The sequence below is a fragment of the Thunnus maccoyii genome, chromosome 5 (assembly GCF_910596095.1).
Source record: "Thunnus maccoyii chromosome 5, fThuMac1.1, whole genome shotgun sequence".
In the NCBI taxonomy this organism is placed as follows: Eukaryota; Metazoa; Chordata; class Actinopteri; order Scombriformes; family Scombridae; genus Thunnus; species Thunnus maccoyii.
In genome coordinates, this window is record NC_056537.1 from 26,074,044 (window position 1) to 26,082,235 (window position 8,192).

An 8,192-nucleotide genomic window follows, 5' to 3' on the forward strand; every position below is an offset into this window, starting at 1 on the left:
TTATTCAAGTGCTGCACTTTACTTCTACTAACTGAACTACTATCTCACAGCACCTTTCAACAACTCCCCAAAAGGCATCATTTTTGCACTCATAAAGGTGAGAGACAAGCGAAAGTGAGAACAAAGACAGTTACTGTGAGAGAGCAATTTTTGAGACTCTACAATCTGTGTAGAAATTGGTATCACTGCATCTTCTTCAGAGTTGTGCAATGTCATTGCAAAGTCATGAGTCCATAGAGAAGACCATAATACTATATTCTCCTGGACCAACACCAAAACCTCATGTCCATCTCCAAATACAGTAGCTGCTTGATGATTTAGCTGCCGTCTTTGTTTGGGTCGAAAGGAAAAAGTGTCTTTTTTTCTGTCATTGGGAAGTAATAAGGGAAATTCTCAAATATGGACATGCATTATATTCCGAGGGGCAGGGTACCCCCAACGCTCACTGTGTTGTCCCATATAATTGATGATTTCGTGATAAACATGAGGCTATGTGTAATTTTTATACAAGACAATAATGTATATCTGCCAGCAATGCAACTATATGCAAAAATATGCTATTTTAATGTGAATTATTGCCGTGAGTTTTCAACATTTCAACATTTGAGCCACTGTGGCCACTATGTGTGCACATCCCCATTGTCAAATACAGAAGTGGTGATTACAAAGGCACAAACGAGGGCTTGTAATCTACCTTCATCTTGCCACTGTCTTTGACTCAGTGAACTGTCATATGCATCTAGTTTGTTTCTGACTGTGTTGTTTGTCCTACTGAGACACTCATTCATAACTGAAGTGAATGTTGTGGAGCTCTGGAATAGGTTCAATATGAAGAGCCTCCTGTAGGACAGCCCTTTGTTTTCATTACAGGCTTCATAGCTGTCCTGCTGAGCTTTCCCAGGTACTTTCTCTTTGTGTGAGTCCATTTCGTATGGTGTTTACTATCTTTGTGCAAGTGTGTGTTTTAGTTTTTAAAGGTTTTTTCAAAGAGAGGTGGATCATCAGAGGTAACACCGCATAAAGGGCTTATTCTGAGTCCAAGCACATAGTTCAGCTCATTACGAAGCTAAATAATGTAATTGGCTTCAGATAAGATGGCAGATAAAGCAGACTCCTTCTCTCTTTCCTCCCCCTTTCTCTCTTTGATAATACCCCTTACTGTCTCTCTGTCTCTCCTCATTTCTGTCACCCAAAAAAGTGGTCTGTTTTGCAGTAGTTTTAAATTTGTATCAAACCTCCACACCTCTCCCGATTTCCCCCCTGCTAAACCAACTTTAACATTTTCACTTTGAAAAGCAGGGAAGAAATCCTGCAAAACAACTTCTTGTTCCTTTTTCATTGAAATACATGCTTTATGTTGTTGAATAAATTGGTTCTAGTGTGGTCCTACAGTGAGGCAGTGCTGGCATATTCTAGTACAGAGTTTCTACACTTTTCCATTTCATTCCATTAAATTAGAGGGAGAAGACACCCCAGGACTCCTTGAAGACCCGTTCAGTTGATTAAATTCTACATTTGCAGTCTAAGCCGGGCTCGCTCCATTTAGATGGTGGGATATGGCCTCTATAGGGGTTTTCATCCTGATATTCTATGTATGGGTGATTTAATTGGATCTATGTCTTATCAGAAATCTTGTGGTGTGCATCCACCATGATGCAAACAGCAGAGCACAAACACAGACTCATCATATCTCATGACAAAGAAGGAATTAAAAAAAAAAACATAAGAGCTACAACTGAGGAGAAAAATTGCTCTGTGATGCATTTGCCAGTACGTCCTTCCACACAAGACAATATGACGAGATAGAAAGAGTATAATCTCATGTCCGGGTGAAATCCATTGCATGACATCCACTGCAACTTCGTCTTGCTTGTGATGATAATGCCATTACAACATAAGAAACACTCTGTTTTACAATGGCAGTAAACAGATGTTACTCCAATGTTGCCTCTCTGTTCTTGAAATGATGCTTCACATGTTAGTCAGTGCAAAGTTGAATATGGACTTGTTTATCCTCAGCTATCGCTTGCTCTGTGCTATGACAACTTTTCATCAATTGTAGGCATATTTGTGTATTTTGGAGAGAGGTTTGTTTTTTTTAAATTATAATGGAGCTTTTATTTTAATGGTGACAAATATCTCCAAAAAATACATGATCTTGGACCAGAAAGTAAGAAGATTCAGCTATACAGGTCTTTGAAATATAAGAGCTCGATGTTGTTTTTTGGTATAATTTTTATGTTATGTGATTGGTTATGTAAACCTTTCAGCCACATATGTGTGTGCACATACTGTCTGTAATCTGTCATTTCTTTTTTAAACCCACATTTATTTCACTAATCTGTTATATTTCAACAGATTAACGCGTTATGCATTATAACAAACAGAATCAGTACACTGTTGTCTCCTGACAAAATCTGTATCATTTTGAATGTGACGTGAATACTATGTCCAGATGATTTATGCAGCACATACAAGACCATGTAGCTTCTGTTAAGCCTAATAGCTTAGTGATAGTGTCACTAAATTGCACAAACAGGAGATGAGAGAGACCAACACACAAACATTGGTCAAAACATACTGCGATGGATTCGGTGAGATGTTAAAGGACAGGCTCACAATTTTTGAAGTCTGTCTTAAAACAATAGTCAGGTGCCCAAATAACACTGAAATAGGGTTTTCTTGCCGTAATAATTCCTCCTGCTCATACGGGCCATTAGAAACAATGTCACCTCCAAGGGGTGGTCAAGAGGTCCAGGGGGGGCCACGGCCACCCTGATACAATTGCTGGCCCCCCCTTGTGAGTCGCATACACATAATACACTTCTATCTGATTTTTTACATTATGTACTATTCATTTGAATCAGTCGTACATATTTTTCATAATAATTCATGTGAAAGAAAATGACAAATCCATAGCTAGCCCATCCGTCACTGCATCACACTGCGACCCCTCCCCCGGCCTGCTGCTGCACAATGCACTGCCAGATGACAGTCTGCCTCATGGACAGCAGCAGCTGAGCTCAGTCTTGTGTCTCTGGGGGTGTCATCAGAAGCTAGTGTTTTTAAAGTTGAGTAAGCTTGTTCTCAATAAATATTTTGTTCCTTACAATCAATGTACTTCTTCAAATTAAAGCTTCATGTTTGTCTTTTTAAGGAAAAGGACAACTAGCCTATCTGAAGAACAATGAATTGCCTAACACATGTATGTAGAGACACATAAAACATTAAAACAGGATTGCAGTGCAACTCAAAATTTTAACTGTACCAGTATTAGTCTATGCACATCAGATAATTAGCACATTAACTGTAAAACAAAGAAACCAAAATATATCAGTATGTGATTCCTTAATTCTCACATAGTTTTCAACTAGTTTATATACTATAAGAGCATAATACAATTCCTGAAATTCAGTTATGGCTTTTGGTTTTTTCAGTGGCTCCATCTCGCCAAAAATTTCTGGGGCCGCCAGTGATTGGAAGATCCCTTCATAATGGACTTACAGTGTAAGTGATGGGGCCAAAATCCGCAGTCCTCCTTCTGTGCAAATATATTTAAAAATTTATCAGAAGCTAATATGAAGCTTTAGCCGCCTAGATTAGTCAAAGCAAGTAGATATTTTTCAACGTTACAGTTTTTTTAGTGCCAAAGTCCCTCTTCTTGTTACTATACTTCCACCACAGCTGAGGAAACACAGAGAGGGAATTTGATGCTAAAAAGACTGCAAATGTGGCAGATATCCACTTGATATGACTAACGCAGACTATTGAAGCCTCATATAAGCACCAGATAAACCTCTTTTTGGGCACCTGACTATTGTTTTAAGCCATACTTGAAAAATTGCAAATCTATCCTTTTAGAATTAGTTATGCGTCTCTGTGTTGAGATGTCAGCTCACCTAGAGAGCTAAAGATAATAAAAAAACTGGACTGCAATTTCCAGGATGCCAGTGAACATGTTGTCAGTTTAGATGCTGTAAAGCCTGTCACTCATTTGAGCTACATACTGTATGACAATGATTTGTGTGAGATAGTGTACCTGATTGGTGGAGAGTTAGAGGGGATATCTGATGTTTTTTCCTGCTAGTTTTGAGAGTGGGAGTTAGTCTTTCTTTAGAGATCTAAGAGGCTAGTTCAGAACTAACAGCACAGCTGGCTACTGCCCACAGTAACGTGTGCACTGTTGTGGCTCATAAATCGCCACTGAAAACAGGTAATGTCTCGTTGTCTTCTTACCGAGGGATGCTACAGTATTCATAAATTTGACAAAACACAAGTTGCATTTAGAGATACGCTGCAAAAGCAGAAAACACAAGCAAACAAAGCAACACTGCGGAACTGAGCTACACAAAGGCAACATTTTAGAGACCATGAACAACTTATTTTTTTATCAAGGATGGTGGGGGAAGACTTTTTTTTCTCCAGCAGCTGTCCTTACAGTTAGACTAGAATAAGGTGACAAGACTAACTAAGAGTTTCGAGTGTGGAAGCAACAGAGATGAACGTCACTGCTACTGTAGATTTTTCAAAAATAACTGACATTTCTAAGGTCAAATACAAGAGTCCCTCTTCCATTCTCCATAACACACACACACACACACACACACACACACACACACACACGCATATACTGTTTTTCTCCTTCATTAAACCTTCATCAGTTCGTGTTGGAATAACGCTGAAAGTCAAGTGCTGGCTTCACTTCGAAAATTACAGCACTTCTTGCAAAACACTCAGCTCAGACGACCCCGCGGCACTTAACTGTAGCTGCTGATCCGTCATCAGTATATAAATATAGGATGAAAGTAAAGCTGGCGATGAATTTTAAATAGGCTTGAAAAATATCACAGCTTTACATTGACTTTGTATAGAATGTCTTAGTTTCACAGTATTTCTTGCTCTTTCTGTCACCCCTGGAATACTAAAAGTTGGCTTTGTCACTAATGATGAAATTATTTTTAAAAAAATGACACCTCTAAATTAGTCTCTGAGTCACTCTTAAAAACTTTCCCCCAAGCTGGATAATTTACTGTACAGTTGAAGAGTGGATTCAGAACGTCGTGGCAGCACAAGAGAGAATGAAAATTTTGACAATATCATCAAACTTGAAAGTTTCTTTCCTGTTTTTTTTTTATTTCTTTTTTAATAAACTGTAATAAACATTTGCCAATATATATTTTTTTTACTTCACAGTGCTAAGAGGGAAGCAGATGACACACATGACAGACGATCCATCTGGTGTGTCTGCTCTGTCTCCATCATCACCTTACTCCATCACAACGCCTCGCACTCTACCACTCTGAACCCACTGAACCTCCATCCTTACTTTACCAGCAGCAGCAGAAAGCAGCAACAGACGCTCATTTGTAAGTTAAGTTTATTTATACAGCCTTGTTAATCACAGTTACTTGTCTCAAAGGGCTTTTCAATGCCCACATTATGGGAACAATGAATGCATGCGGTAACCCTTTCAACCTTTAGACTCTCAATGAGCAAGAAAAACTCCCACTAAAACCTCAGTCTCAAATGTGAGTAGGTGTTTGTGAGAGAGCATTTATCTGTGTATATGTGTGAGGGGGAGAGATGCCAGACATGCCATTACAAACTTTTGATGGATTTGTTTACATGTTTTAACTTTTGGAATACATTTAAGCTCATCGATTATGTGTCGTGCTTTTGTGTGGTGGTGTATGACTTTCAGAATAATACTTTGGTAATACTGTTTCAGATATACAGTCATGCAAGTTAAGGAGTTGATTTGAGAGAGAAGACACAAAGAGAAGCAGGGAAGGAAAAAAAATCTGACAATGATAAAAAGACAGAAAGAAAGTAAAATAAGAGAAACTGTGCTGATACCATAAGGATATTCTGGCTATAGAGTGAAACTGTGAGAGCTGTGCAATTTGTGTTCAGCAGGGGAGTGTAGTTGTCTTTTGCAGCAACAATGTATGTGATGAGCCTGCAGACAAGATCCTAAGAGAGGGCTGAAAGAGGGAGTAGACAGCAGATCCATCCCAATGAGATCCCAAGAAACAACCTCTGCTTTTCATGCCTTTGTGTGTGTGTGTGTGTGTGTGTGTGTTTGTTCGTTTGCACAAAAATGTACCATAGAAAAATAATGAGACGGTATATGTGTGTAAAAGCTTAATCTATTGTTTATATATGGTCATACATTTTCACTTAAAACATGAATTCTTTTTGTTTCATTGGAAAGTGCAAAACATTTACCAGCACTTTTTGGTTGTCTTTAAGTGCTTTTGTAATTTTGTACTTGTAATCTTTTTGCCAATTAAATCCAGCGTGTGGCTTAATAACCTCACGATATATCACCCCCATTCATTCTCAGAGAGCTCTCAGACTGAACAAGTGCCTTCCAAACACTCATCTCAGTTTATTTCCAGTGGCTTCAGGTCGAGGATAGTCAATTAAACAGAAGTGATGTGAGTCATTTATCAAGCGTAAACATAATGAGAGATTTGTGTAGAAATAATTAAATCATTACAGTTATCATCCACCCTGTGACTTACATTGTGATGAGTAAATTGTCTTTTAAATTAGGAAAGAGGTCTGTGACTGAAAAGCCACTGACAACTTTTGAAGCATGATGCTGGGTAAAAGAATGGGAGGCTGTTTCACGGCATTATCACCAATATGACTCATCATGGCGCTCTGTAGTACTAAAACCTCAGTGTTTTTTTCTGCTGCCTTTACTGTATTTATTGTCTACTTGAGTATAGAAAGTTGTATTGATGTATTCTGTATTTTTTCCTAAAGGAAGCATGCAGGTTCTTATGACCATTTCAGCAGAATAATAATGTTAAGAGAGGAGAATGGAGCAAACATAACTGATACCCCAAAAGCTCTCAGAAAATGAGCCCTGCATTTCTGGCTATTTTGACTTCTAACTTTATGATATAGTTTATCACCAGCATTAGCTTGAAAAATCATTAAAGGGGAGATATCATGCACATTTTCAGGTCTATATTTATATTCTGGGGCTCTACTGAAATATCTTTGTAGGATTTACAGTTCAAAAAACTTTATCGTATACTGGTCCCTCAGCTCGGAATCTGTCTGTCCTGGACCTTTGACCATGTTTAACATAGACAACTGACATTGTAACAGTGTGGAAATAACAGAAAATCCCAAAAAGCATGATATGTTTCAATATCACTCTTAAAGCAATAGTTTAAGATTTCAGGAAGTATGCTTATTCATAGTCACAGGAACATGATTGCAGTTGAGAGTGTTGTGTGTTCTTCTACACATCCAAAAGGTCAGCTGTTAAACACACACAGTCCAGGTTCATACAGTGAAACTATTTGGAGTAAAGCAGCCGCCGTCCTCCTGATAAATCCTTCCCTGCAGAGTTTCCTCTGTTCTGTCAAGTTTATAACTACAGTCTTTAGTTTTGCTGCTTAAATATACCACGATATTTGCTGCAGTGACACATTACTGCGTGCATGGAAACGTTTACAATTACTGAAAGCAGTCTCTCTAATCTTTAAAGTTTAAGAAAAAAACTCATACATCAATGCAACACAGAATAAAGAAATCACCTGGAAGTCTCATGCTGCTCGACATAATTTAAAAAGCAATATAGCCTACAGGGACTGGCAGAGGTGGAGTATAATGTCCACAGTAAGCAGCTGTGTTGCGTTCCGGCTCTGTTGAGCGTGCCCGGTTCTTTTCCCCACTCCACTATCTTTATGTGCAGAGTCTATTTTTGCCGGACTGGCTCACACATGACAGAAAAAAATAAATTATTGCAACACCATGGGCCTCCTCCTGGAGGTAGGGGTGCTGCACCTAACTTCCTGCGGTTATGTGCTTATTCATGTTCTCACAGAGAATTAGATGAGAAGGTTGATACAACTCTCATGTCTGTCTGTTATGTATTAGGAGATAGAGCCAAGAGGTGCTTAGCTTAGTATAAAGACTGGAAGCAGGAAGAAACACTTGTGCCCTGCTGCTGTTTGCTATAACTCTTTGTAACAGCTTCTCATTTTCACATTTGTCTTTGTGTAAAAAAAAAGGGGGGAAACATGTTAATTAGTACGCTTTCGACATGCAGGCAGGCAGATTTTTTTTTTAACAGAGCCAGGTGTGTTCTTGCTTTCAGGGCTTCATGCTAAATTAAGGTAATATAGTTGCTTACAGGATCTGGCTTCATAATTAAGGTGAAGTGTGTA